The 13,591-nt window shown below is 40.2% G+C and overlaps 1 protein-coding gene and 1 long non-coding RNA gene across 3 annotated transcripts in view; one reads left to right on the forward strand and one right to left on the reverse strand.

Annotated features, from left to right (window-relative positions):
• Positions 1 to 13,591, forward strand: part of SLC39A10 (solute carrier family 39 member 10) — a 147,007-nt gene that overhangs the window by 65,265 nt on the left and 68,151 nt on the right. Inside the window, exon 1 of one of the 2 annotated variants that reach the window (XM_040475716.1) lies at positions 13,484 to 13,579. The exons of the other annotated variant lie outside the window; for it this stretch is intronic. The gene's annotated coding sequence lies outside the window, so the exon portion shown is untranslated. Of the gene's footprint in view, positions 1 to 13,483; positions 13,580 to 13,591 lie in introns of those variants that run through there. 2 annotated transcript variants of the gene reach the window in all.
• LOC121030855 (uncharacterized) lies at positions 7,355 to 13,178 on the reverse strand. The gene is made up of 2 exons (XR_005790444.1): positions 13,036 to 13,178; positions 7,355 to 9,449 (listed from the first exon to the last, which is right to left on the reverse strand). It is a non-coding gene; the product is annotated as an uncharacterized LOC121030855 (long non-coding RNA).

Below are 13,591 nucleotides of genomic sequence, written 5' to 3' on the forward strand. Positions count from 1 at the left end.
TCCTCCTCCACAGCGTTCCCAGTACGGGGTTAATTTAGAATGGACTGATTACCAGTCACCAAACTTACTCTTTAACAATGTTGAATATCGGTTTAAATGGTGCACAAATGCAGTAAATATTTAAAATGTGCTTTGCTTCCAGTATGAATGTGCAGAGCTACAGAGTATAAAATTCAAACCAAATGAAGTATAAATAGGAGTGTCAGAGCTTCATTTCTAAACATAGCTGGAAGTTCAATTGGGTTAGATGCAGATTAGTGATTTTGTGTTTGTTTATTTCTACCAAACAGGGTGGGTCTATTTTGGAATGAAGCCCGATAATTTAAAAGACACATTTGTATCACTTTCATGGTGTGCAGTTTGCCTCACACATGACCAGTCTAACTGCTTCAAAAAAGTGCCAGGCAGGGGTATGACAGCATCATCTTGGCTGATGTCACTACTGAAATATTTTGGTTATCTCGGAATGGCTCCAGCTACAACACTGTTATTCTACATTTGAAGTTGTTATACAAAAACAGAAAAAAGTGACTACTTCTGAATCATTTGCAAAATTACATTTAAAAACTCTAGAATTATAAAATCATGTATGTGCTATAATTTGGTCTAATTCCTTGAACATTACAGAGACAAGGTAAGTATTATTTGCTTAATTTGCTTTTATTATAATGTTTTATTTTTTACTGTTATTGTGGAGTTTTTAAAACACAAAAGCGGAGAAATAGTAAAATGAGCACCCATATAACCATCATCCACTTTAGCAATTCATATATGAGTAGTGTTGAATCACCTATATACTCCCACTGGATTATTTTAAAGCAAATCTTAGACATCTTATTGCATCCATAAATATGTCAGTCTATATATCTCTTGGGGTGCCTGGGTGGCTTAGTTGGTTAAGCATCCAACTGTTGATTTCGGCTCAGGTCGTGATCTCATGGTTTTTTGAGTTTGAGCCCCATAGTAGGCTCTGAGCTGTCCCTGTAGCTGGGGATTCTCCCTCTCTCTCTCTCTCTCTGCCCTTCCCCTGTTCACACACACACACACATACACACACACACACACACACACACACACACTCTCTCTCTCTCTCTCTCTCTCTCTCTCAAAATAAAAAAACGTTAAAAATTTTTTTTAAAAATAAATAAAAGATATAGACTCTTCTTTTAAGCACAATACTATTATCATGCATTAAAAAATAATTCCTTACTATTAAAAATCTCCTGATTATCTCATACTTGTTTTTATAACTGGATTCTTCAAATTAGGAAAGAAACAGGCTTCCATATTGAAATACTGTATTTTTAATGTTTATTTAGCTATAAATTCTAGACAAGAAGACTTGAAATGCTTCAAACACATTTCAAAACACATTCGTTGGTAGACACTAATTAGGAACATAATTGAAAAGAGATTATTTGGGCGCCTGGGTGGCGCAGTCGGTTAAGCGTCCTACTTCAGCCAGGTCACGATCTCGCGGTCTGTGAGTTCGAGCCCCGCATCAGGCTCTGGGCTGATGGCTCAGAGCCTGGAGCCTGTTTCCGATTCTGTGTCTCCCTCTCTCTCTGCCCCTCCCCCGTTCATGCTCTGTCTCTCTCTGTCCCAAAAATAAATAAACGTTGAAAAAAAAAAAAAAAACAACCTCAGTTTTGTAACATTAAAAAAAAAAAAAAAAAAAGAAAAGAGATTATTTTCTAAGTGATCATTATAGTTTCCAACTTGATCTTCATTTCAGTAGCAGAGATAACACCTGGCCTGAGACGGGCACTGGAGCCCTCTGACCCACTTTAATGTCACACACACAGATTTCCTTTTAGGCTTTCTGACCTTGACTTTCAAGCTTTGGTCAAAGTCCTAATGGACGTAATTACATATTGGATCTAGTACTTAATTAATAGGAGCCAATCTCTACAATTTAGTCTCTGAACTAAATTGAACAAACTCCCCAGGGCTTTAACAGAGCAAATAAGTTGGAAATTTACATGGTTCTCTTGGTACCTGATTTCCATTTCCTACTCCCCCTTTTTAAACTATATAGCTGTAAAAGCAAAATTAGAACATAAAAGATGATACAGATAATTCATAACATTTCTCTTTGATGATATACCAAAGGTGCAAATATCTTCCAAGTGTGATTCCCCTATAATAAAAGTTTTTTGAAAGAAAACAAAGTATCTCTGCTGAAGAGTTTGGTTATTTTGCAATCAGTATCAACTGAAAGGGTGAGCATACATTCCATTTACATTTGCAACATTGCTAATAAATCAGGTATCCTAACATAAAAGTCTAAAGAACTGAAAAATAGGAAGAGGCTCATATTAGAACCATACTCAAAAGCAGCCACTCTATTTCGTGCAAATTCTAGAGAGTTCAAGTAAAGAGTAATAGTCACACAGGGATACACACAATTCATCATAAACATATTTATAATGTTGTGGACTCTCCACCCTTAGAGGATAGAAGGCTTTCTTTAGAAAGACCCTATTCTGGGTCTCTCAGGACATAGCTCCCACACAAGTTAGAACTGGAGAACACGTGGCTTTAGTATGCCCAGTGTAGAAGCCTCCGTTTACTTGGGCCTTGAGAGAGCTAGGGAAGTGTGAATGGATGGGATTTGGTCTTGGACTTGAATAAGACTGGCAGTGCCATTCTAGTAATTCAGCTACTGCTATCTTTACAGCATCAGAAAAATATTTTTGTTGGCAAAAACAATTTGGCCCTTAGTTTATTACCACAGGATTTGAGACTTTAGCAAGTACATTTTCTTCTCTCTCTTTCTGTTTCACACATGCAACACACACACACGTAATAGTGTGATAGTTTAGTGGTTTAAGATCAAGGGGCTTTCAGCTTGGACTGTGGGTTTGAACTTTAGCAAGTCCCCAGCTGGGCAAGTTATAGACCTTCTCTGCAGCTATTTTCTTATCAGTAAAATGGGTATAATGAGAGTACATAGGGTTGTTTTGAGGATTAAATTAGAAAATGTATGTAAAACACTTAGGTAAGTTCTGACACCCAGTAAATATTCAATAGCTGTTCATTAGTAGTGGTAGTAACAGTATTAGGATAGAGGAATTAAAAAATGCTGATAACCTTCCCCAAATGCCACCACTATTAATGTAGTTTACAAACAACTTCAATGTGTTTCTTTCTCCAAACATAGCATCTCATTATGTGTCCTCTATTATGCTACACCTGGCAGTCCACTCATTCAGAACAGAGTCATTCAAGGCACTATGTTGGGACTTGAGTGGACTTTTTTGTTAATGACAACTCCCATGGCCCTTTGTCTTGAGTTAAGTCTGGTTAGGGACAAAACACAGTTAAAGACACACAGAGAAAGGGGGGAGCAATGGGGAGAAGGGAGAGAGTCATTTTAAAATTGATTAGAACTATTAAGGAAAGGAATAGTATGTAATGAGAGAATCATGGTAAGTTAGTACAGGGAAGAGGGTTCTTGAGATAAAGAAGCTTTCTTTGAGAACGTGAAATCTAAAGGATGACAGAGTTTCAAGTAATCCAGATTATCCTTTTTAGCTGTAGAACATTCTACTTTATAAACACATTGTGAAAATTACTTTCTTTTTTTTTTAAGAAAAACAAATTTCCAATCAGATGCCATTAATGCTGGACAACCAACAGTGATACTCTGTTGTAAGCAGTATTTTTTGACATTCTACTGTCGTCCATCCTAACAACCTTTTGTTAGGTCATTGATGATAATGGTGATAGGGACCATACTGTTGCTTCGGTTATACCTTATTAGATGTCAAGGACATTGCAAAGCATTTTGCGTATATTATCTCATTACCTGTGTTAGTTCATTTAATCTTAAAAAGCAACTCCGGAGCACTTTGGGTTGAATATGGCAGATGGAACATAACATTATCTTTTCCTCCTCAACTAAAAGTCACACACAAAAAAAGAAATAACAAAGATACAGCTGTAAAGACAGAGAAGGAAATGGGCAAGAGCAATAAACAGTTTGAAAGATAGAAAGGAAATAGTGAACTATTTCCTTAGACAATTTAGCCCTTGGGGATGGGAATGGTAGGACGAAGGATGCCTGTTGGCTCTAGCATGCCAGAAACACTTGAATTGCAAGCACTGGGCCCTTATGAAAAAGGAAGTGAATGGTAAGCCTGGAAACCAGAGGGTGTTTGAAAATCTATGTAAGGAGCAGACTCTGATCTCCCAGATTATGAGTGTGCATATTTAAGAGAGTTAAATACTTCCTTATTGAAAGTCAATAGCAGGGGCGCCTGGGTGGCGCAGTCGGTTAAGCGTCCGACTTCAGCCAGGTCACGATCTTGCGGTCCGTGAGTTCGAGCCCCGCATCGGGCTCTGGGCTGACGGCTCAGAGCCTGGAGCCTGTTTCGGATTCTGTGTCTCCCTCTCTCTCTGCCCCTCCCCCATTCATGCTCCGTCTCTCTCTGTCCCAAAAATAAATAAATGTTGAAAAAAAAATTTAAAAAAAAAAAAAAAAGAAAGTCAATAGCAGATGCCTCAAATTGATGAAATGGCAGGATAAGCATATTATTGTAAAATATGGAGGTAAATCCCTAGAAAAAAACTCAGATAATGGAGGGCTTTTTCCTGGGAAGTAGAATACACTGCTGTTTGTATTCTACATTAATTTTTTTTTTAATTTTTTAAAATGCTTTTTATTGGGGCGCCTGGGTGGCACAGTCGGTTAAGCGTCCGACTTCATCCAGGTCACGATCTCGCGGTCCGTGAGTTCGAGCCCCGCGTCGGGCTCTGGGCTGATGGCTCAGAGCCTGGAGCCTGTTTCCGATTCTGTGTCTCCCCCTCTCTCTCTGCCCCTCCGCCGTTCATGCTCTGTCTCTCTCTGTCCCCCAAAAAATAAATAAACGTTGAAAAAAATTTTTAAATAAAATGCTTTTTATTTATTTTGAGACAGAGGGAGACAGAAGGTGAGCAGGGGAGGGGCAGAGAGAGGGAGACACAGAATCCCAAGCAGGCTCCAGGCTCCGAGCTGTCAGCACAAAGCCTGATGCGGCGCTCGAACCCACAGATTGTGAGATCGTGCCCTGAGCCGAAGTCGGACGCTTAACTGACTGAGCCACCCAGGCGCCCCTACATTAATTTTTTTTTAATTGTGGTTAAACATAGGTAACAAAATGTATCATTTGAGCCATTCTAATACTCAAAGAGTAAATGAAGCTGAATCCATTAAACAATTCCACTCTTTTCTTGCATCTAGAAATTAGGTTTTCTTAGCATCTAAGGTAAAATAAAATGGCATGGATTTAATCATTATATTTGTTTTTGTTGTGGTAAAATATACATAGAATTTGCCATTTTAACCATTCTTAAGTACATCGCGTCAAGGACATTCACAGTGTTGTGCAGCCAGCATCACAATCCGTTTCCAAAATTGTTTCATCATCCCAGGTAGACACTGTAACCATTAAACATGAACTCCCTCTTCTCTTCCTCACCCCATCCCCCCACCCCAGTACGTGGTGACCTCTGTTCTAGTACTTTCTGTGTCTATGAATTGCGTCTGTTCTAGGCGTCTCATATCAGTGGAATCATAAAATATTTGGTTTTGTGTCTGACCTACTTCACATAGCATAATGTTTTCATGATTCATTCATATTGTAGCATGTATCTCTTCCTATTTGAAATTTAAAGCTAATGTTAACGTATTACTTTAAAAAAATAGTAAAAACAAACAAAACCCTGCAAAATACTGCTCAATTTTTAGGTATTGAAAATGAAGCTGAATGATCAGGTTTAAGAAGGGCCTTTCACGGCCACAGCTAGCAAGTTAATGGAGTTGGGGTTCCAGTTTGATTCTATCTCTTCGATGCTTATCAAATCAGCAAGATTTCTTTATCCATGATTACTTCACACATGGATTATTGCTATAACAGCTTCCTAATACATTAGTTTTCTATTTCTGCTGTGACATGTTACTTCCAACTTGGCGGCTTAGGACAGTACAAATTTATTGTTTTACAGTTTGTAGGTCAGAGGTCTGACATGGGTCTCGCTGGGCCACGTTCCTTCTGGAGAGACCCATTTCCCTGCCTTTTCCAGCTTCTAGAGGCCACCCATAATCCTCAGCTTGTGACTTTCTTTCTCTAGCAACATTGCATCACTCTGACCATGCTTGCACAGTCACATGGCCCTCTGACTTACCTGTCTCCATCTACTCGTGTGATTAAATTGAGCCTGCCTGGCTAATTTGTGATCATCTCCCCATCTCAAGGTCAGCTAATTAGCAACCTAATTCTATCCCCAATCTCTACTTTACTTTGCTATGAAAACTAACATATTCACAGGTTGCAGAGATTAGAATATGGATATCATTTGCAGGGGTGGGGGGAGGCATAGTCTGCCTATCAAACACATCATACTTGCTACTTCCTTCTTACCTGTGATCGTGGCACTTGCTGGTTTAAAATTCTTCAGCAGCTCTTAATGCCTTCGGGGTAGCATTCAGACTCTTCTGTATGGTACACAAAAACCCTGCTTACTGGCCGTGTCTCATCTCTTCCAACACCCCATGTCAAAAACACACATCAACACCACGGGTTTCAGTTCCCCGGTTGAGAACCACACTATGACTCATTTCATTCTTCTGCTTGCATTTCTCTGTCCTCTGTTTCATTACTTGGCTGTTTCCTACTAATCCTTAGGTCAGACCTTGGATGTCACTTCCTTTCTGAAGGCATTTTTGCTTTTGTTGCCACGGCAACCCATACCTATCTCCAACAGAGCACTTTCCATACTGTACTGAAATTGCCTCCTTCGTTATCTCCTTGACTGGATTGTAAGCTTCTGAAGGGCAAGAATTCTATTTTGTTTGCCCTCATTTCCCAGCTACTTGACAGAGTGGCTTGCAACATAAAAGGAGCACAGACTTTTGCTTGAAGATATTTCCAACCCTTAATTAACACTTACCTCTTTTTTCCAAGTCTCCAAGGGAGACTTGCAGAGGATAGAGATTCATCTAAGGACTGGAGTGAGTGTTTAATCCCCTAAGTGAATTTCACTTTAAATCTGCTGGGATATGTTTGCCTGCACCTGACCAATTCTTCATTGATGAGCAAGTTCATAGCTCACTTTTCCATGACTAATCAAAATTGTTAACATACACTTGATTCTGCTTAATTTTTAATATAACTGTACTGGTATAAATAAATACTTGAACAACTACATCAAATCACCATAAAGAGGGGAAAGCTTTTCAACTAAATGTATAACCAGATTGGCTAATTAACTTTCTAATTTAAGAGACTGTGGAATAAACATCTCCCTTGGAATTGATTCAAGCTAGTCAAGCTGAAAGATAAAGCAGAAAAGAACAAATGTTCACATTATGAGTATCTTGAAACGTTTTTATTCTATGCTTTATTCCATTTAAAATTTCCATTGACCTGCCACATTTATAGACTGAAAAGCCACCAGTTTAAGGTTCTACAGATTTTTTTTTAAATTACCAACTTTTGCAGAGAAACTAATATAGATAACCTCACAAAAATAAGAGGCAAGGTAATGTAAGGGCTAAGAGCATAGCCTCCGGAGCCACACTGTTTGCACTGGAGTCCTGGGTCTGCCACATGCTCTGTAACCACCTTGATTTCTTCATCTGTGAAATGGGCATCATCATATTTACCTTGCAGGGCTATACAGGGTTAAAAGAAGTCATCATATCTAATTAACCAACACATTTTAAATTATACATCTTCATGTATTTAGGGTGGGAAGAAAGACACTGAAAACTAATTCCCTAGAGAAAGCAACTGTCGCTGTAATTGGAATGAAACCTGAGTGTGAGGATATCCTTGGAAGCTGTAGGTGAGATCACCTGTAAGGAAGCAAGCCAAGCATAGTGGGTTCTTAATTATTGGGCACTGCCAGAACCATCCCTCAAAAAACAGTAGGGAATACCTAGAACTGCCCTACAGATGTGAAATGGTAACAAGAGGTGGTGTACGGGATTCTGTGAAAAGTGCAAAAGTGACTTATTCTAGAAAAAACGTAATTTGAGCTGTACTTAGAAATAGTGCAGGGAAAATCCGGAAATCCCTACAAGCGACTCTTGTTTTGACAATTCATTTATTGTCTTCCCTAATGTTTAGAATTTAGTTGCATTCCTGCTGTCAAACTTAATAAATGAAGATAAGCAATATTTGTTAAGCTAAACCAAATTATCTTGATTTTAAAAGATGTATTTGATTGGTTTCATAAACGTCAGGTGTGAAATGGGTCTCATTATTAATTGTCTTGGAATATCTAGGCAAGATTGGAAACATGCTCTCTTGTGATGACATTTTAAATGAACTTTAAAAATGAGTTTATTAAGTTTAACCAGTTAAACAAATGAACCTGCTTTAAAAAATATTTGCATGGTAACTTACTGCTAATTCAGTTCCATGTTGATAATTTTCCTTAAAGCGTAACCATCGCCAAATCCTCTTCAAATTTGCAATATTCATGTGGATTATTTATGTTGCTCTTTTTATTCCTTTGGACTGGGAGTGAAGATTTGGAAAGTTGATTTTTTGCTGTGCTTTCAGAGTTCTAAAGGATCCAAAACGGCTGCCTCTTGGCATCTAGGCCCCCAAGCTTGGTACAAACTTACCAAACCTACTGTTTTCCTTCATTTTAGGATTTTCTGAGTGAACAAGACTGGCTAGGAGCAAGATTAAGAAGATGGGAATTTGTCTAGTTTTCCTTTTGTCCTTTTGTACCACATTACCCTTGGGAAACCAGATGATCATGTTTCCTCTCTCTTAAAACTTCCTCTTCAGAGAAGATAGGAAAAAAATACACCCTCACGGCAGTATAAACAATAAAACAGCGGTAACTTCCTTCAGGGTCAAAGTCCCTTTGGTTTCAAGACCCAGGAATAAAGTTCTAAATGTGGAATCCCAGGGATCGGTGAGCACAATAGACTAGGTCTGGGACAAGAAGTCTTCCTGGTACCATGTGCGCAAATGTGTGATGTGCCTGGTACCCTGGTTCCAGCTGCGATCTTCTTCCTTTCATTCATTCTTCCTAGTGGTTCTTCCTATTTCTCCTAGGCTAGGTCTCATTCCTATTTTCGAAAGCACTTGCCATGGCAAATCAGAAGCTTTAAGCCTCTTCCTTATTGTCTTTCTTCCTGTCTAATACTAAAGGCCTTTTGTTTGTATTGCAATGAACTGAAACTGAAGGATCTAACTCGGCTAATGATAGCATCCTCTAGGGAAATGATATAAAAACTGACTTTTCTACTGGGGGAGGGGTGTTGTTTCAGCTGTTTCATTTCTCCAATCTAGTTTCGTTTGTGCAGGTCACCTGAAACTCATTTTATTGGATAAGCCTACCAACTTAAAATGGTCTCACCTGACAGGGACATCAGTCAAATCTTGCTCATCGGGGTGGGACTGGTTCCTTTTTCCCTTTGTGTACCCTCCTCAAAGTGATGGGCTCTGTGGAAGAGGATGGTCGTGTCAGTTACATGAGTGTTGCTCATTAGAAATGGCTACAAGGATAGCTATGCTCCTACAATGAGCACTTCCCTGCAGATTCTCACAGTCTATCTTAATTTGGGGAGTGGAGAGTCTTTTTTTTTTTAATGTTTATTTTTGAGAGAGAGGGAGAGAGAGAGAGAGAGAGGGAGGGAGGGGCAGAGTGAAAGGGAGAGAGAATCCTAAGCAGGCTCTGCACTGTCAGCGCAGAGCCTGGTGCAGGCCTCGAACCTACGAACCGTGAGATCATGACCTGAGCCAGTATCAAGAGTTGGTTGCTTAACAGACTGAGCCACCCAGGTGCCCCAGGAATGGCGAGTCTTTAGATGAGATGTCAGAGACATAATTTCTCAGGGGATCAGGAAAAGACTGCCCCACAGATTCCACTTCCCATCCTGACCCTGGGTTTGACATGTTAGATGTCACAGAGTGCCTTAGGTCTTAAGGAACAAAAAGGGGCATGCCCTTTACATTTCTCTGGCTTCGGATCTGGAGCAAGGGCCTCTATCTCCAAGCTGAAAAACATAGTCTCCAAACGTGAGTAGACAGTTGTTAATTTTGAGGCCTAGGTTTAGAACATAGTCCTGATTACTTCTTTTTCATTCGTGAACACTTGTTTCTGGTACTTTGTACCACCTACCCGAGGGCTGTACATCTGTATAATTTAGTCTTCCAGGTTCTCTTTCCTCAAGGCATAAGCCTGTCTGAACCAAACTTGTTTGGACATGTGAAAATTGAGAGTTTAAACTGAACATGAATATAAGTAGTTTTCTTTATCTTTGGTTATTACTAAATTCATGGAGAGAACGATTGTTTGAAAGGTCTGATGTCTTAGAACTGGTTATGTTCTTTACACATTTAATTACAAGTTCTTAACTTTGTTGTTGATAGTCACTGTTTTCCCCTTTACTAGAGGGAAACCAAGTTTATGTCACAAACTTCCTTTAGTCACAACTAAAGATGGAGGTATGATGTGTGGTTCTTATTTTCTCTCTTTATTGCAGCTCTTTCTTTTTTCTTTTTTCACATATTTTGAGAGACAGGACTAGTCAGGGAGAGGCAGAGAGAGAGAGAGAGAGAGAGAGAGAGAGAGAGAGAGAGAGAGAGAATCACAAGTAGGCTCCAAGCTGCCAGGTTGAGCCCGATGCGGGGATCAAACTACAAACCATGAGATCATGAGCCGAGCCCAAGTCAGGAGTCAGAAGCTTAATTGATGGAGCCACCCAGGCACCTTATAGCTAGCTGGTTCTTTTCTAATCCTCTGAGGGGCAAAAAGTGCCATCGGATTTATTACATCATGCCTCACAAAGGTAGGTTGGTCATGCTTAAAATTTTAGATGAAATGAAATTGTGCTTGCAGCAGTGTGAATAAGCAAAACAAATGAGAGGTAAACCATTTACACGTAATTCGTAATTCGGTACTCTCTCTTCCTCCCCAGGCTTTTGCAAATCATCTACACGGTTTTTATAGTTCAGGTGAGCTTCTTAATGAATCAAATGAGGTAGATAGAAAAAAGTAACCTTTTTAGAAAGTTCTGATTCTAAAATATCAGGAATCTCTTACCCTGACACATTCCTTGTATATAAAATGGACAGAAATAAAACCTACATTATAGTGATATTTTTGTAGCATTCTCCGTTGGTTAACTCAGCGGGTGATTTTGGAGTAGGCCTTCAACTCATTTGCTGAGATTCCTTTTCCCAGTAGGAAAAGTAATATACTAGTTTGCAGCTCATTTACTGCAGGTAGTAATTTTACTCTAAGCCCTGCCCTACTCAGAATGGGTATACTTGGTCATATATGAATGTTTGGGTAAGTGTATAGAAGTGGGAGTAGCCATCGTCTATTTTCAAGTAGGTTTATCCTACAGTTTTATGCAGGTATATTTATAATACGTAACAATTAGTCACGGAACCAATTAGAATGGAAGTCTTTGCTAACAGGCTGTCCTGTAGGTTTCCTGCTTAGCCAGGTCTTAACCCTTTCATTCCTGAAATGTGGGAGGTCTGGAGAGTCCTGGGAGAAAGGGCTGGTACAGGTACAGGCCATGGGGGAACTGGACTCAGAGCTGTGGCTGTTGAACAACTTGTATGGAGGTATCTGAATACATGATGAGTCAGTTCAGCTGCACTTGTGTGAACCAGCTGAACAGTAGCCTTATATAACTAGAAAGCAGCGTGGGTACCCTAAAATATAAGGAATGTAAGTACTGTATTTTATTGATATTTAGAAGAAAGACATTACATATATTGTAAAAGTGCTCATAGTAATGTGGTCAATAAAATAATTATGAGTCTTAAAACATAAGGGTAATTGGGAAGCTTTTAGTGTTCTCGACCTAAAAGATGTACTATACTGCTTTTATGAAATCTAAGGACTTTACTTCTGATAATATGAGATCTAAGGACTTCAGACTAAATTTAGACCAATTTTCTTAACCATGAATCTGAGGAAAATGGTCATTTTCTCCCAGCTAGTGACTATGGTAAGACTTGAAGCAAGGACTCAGACTTAATCTCTTCCCTACATCTCAGGACTTCTCCTGTCTGTGAAACTGGCACTAGTGGGGCTTTCCCCACTAGACAAGAAAAAAGGGATATAAGAAACTTAGTACCTTGGCAGTCAGTAGGTGTTTATTAAGCACCCAAAAGATCTTCTTTGCAGAGATACAAAACAAAAACAAAACCTTGCTTCACAGAGGTAAATATGCAGAATAGGAAGACATGTAGCCATACTAACTGGGTTTCAATTCCAATTCTCCTGTCTGTGATCTTAAGCAAGTCACTTAGCTTCCTGTGCCTCAGTTTCCTGGGGTGGGATAATAATATCTACCTCACTATGTTATGAGCATGAAATATATATGTAAAGCCCTTAGTAACTGATCCATCGTAAGACTTGCTATTACTATTGATCACGGTTTTATGCACTCTGCTAGACATCAGTAAAGCACCCCCAGAACTCATCCTATTAAACAGATCTGACTGGATGCAGAAACAGGCACACCAGACAGAATACAGATAAGCCTCACCATGAAGATTAAGTAACTGTAGGAAGCAGAGTAATAAAGCAAAGAGAAGGTGTCCAAAGCCACCTTTCAGGAAAATATGGGTTATGAATTGCTTAAGAAAAGGGGAGGAGACAATTCAGGTGGCAGGTATGCTGTGAGCAAAGGAATGGGAGGAAGAATGAGCACGAGGTAGGCAGGAGTCCGTGGAATTGCTTGGCTGGATCAGGGGTTTTTGCCGTTGGGTGTTAAGAAATAATCAGTGAATTAGGTAGTAGGAAGTGGTGGAAAAGCTTGGAAAGTTGCCAAAGTCTCAATAATTACTGTAAGTGTTGGACATGCTCTCTGAACTCAACTTTTTCTTTGAGGTTTGAAAGGCCTGCAGGAAGTGCGCTTGAGAATAAATTGTGGGGTGGAGAGTGAACTATGCAAAAGGTCTTGCGCTTAGCGCTAAATACGAGGTCCCTTTTGCCCTAAGAGACCGAAAGGTTATTTTAACAAAGGGGAGGAGTTAAGTTAGTGTAGATGTTTAACTCACGTACAGATAAACATCTTAATTTATCGATCTGAAACCTTTTGGCTAAAGCGTTTGCGCTTAGTTTCCATTACTCATCCGCCTCCCCAGGGCTGCAGCAACCGACATGCAAAACCGGGATAAAAAGCGAGAGGTAAAGGGCGCTCCACGCATGCGTTAGAAGCCGCCCCAACTCCCCCGCAGCGTCCTTTCTTGGAACAAAACTACCGCGGAGCCACGGGGCTCCGCAGTTTGCGTAGACTCGAATTTCCTACTGCTCGCTCTGCCCGTGTGGAATCCCGAGAGTGGTGCAGTTCCCCTCCGCAAGTTGCGTTGTCCGAAGTGAATGGCTGGGTGGTGCGTGTACGCCCAGAGCGTAGCACCCATAGGCGGACGGGGTGCGGCTGCGCAGGGACCTGAGTGGGCCTTGTACGCCGGTAGCGTAGGGTGGTGTCTGACGCGCGGGCCTCCGCGACGCAGTTAGCGCAGCTGGCTTTGGTGAATACACGATTTGGTGCAGCCGGGGTTTGGTACCGAGCGGAGAGGAGATGCACACGGCACTCGAGTGTGAGGTAACTATAAAA

The sequence above is a fragment of the Herpailurus yagouaroundi genome, unplaced genomic scaffold (assembly GCF_014898765.1).
Source record: "Herpailurus yagouaroundi ecotype Mexico unplaced genomic scaffold, PumYag 140, whole genome shotgun sequence".
Classification (NCBI taxonomy): domain Eukaryota; kingdom Metazoa; phylum Chordata; class Mammalia; order Carnivora; family Felidae; genus Herpailurus; species Herpailurus yagouaroundi.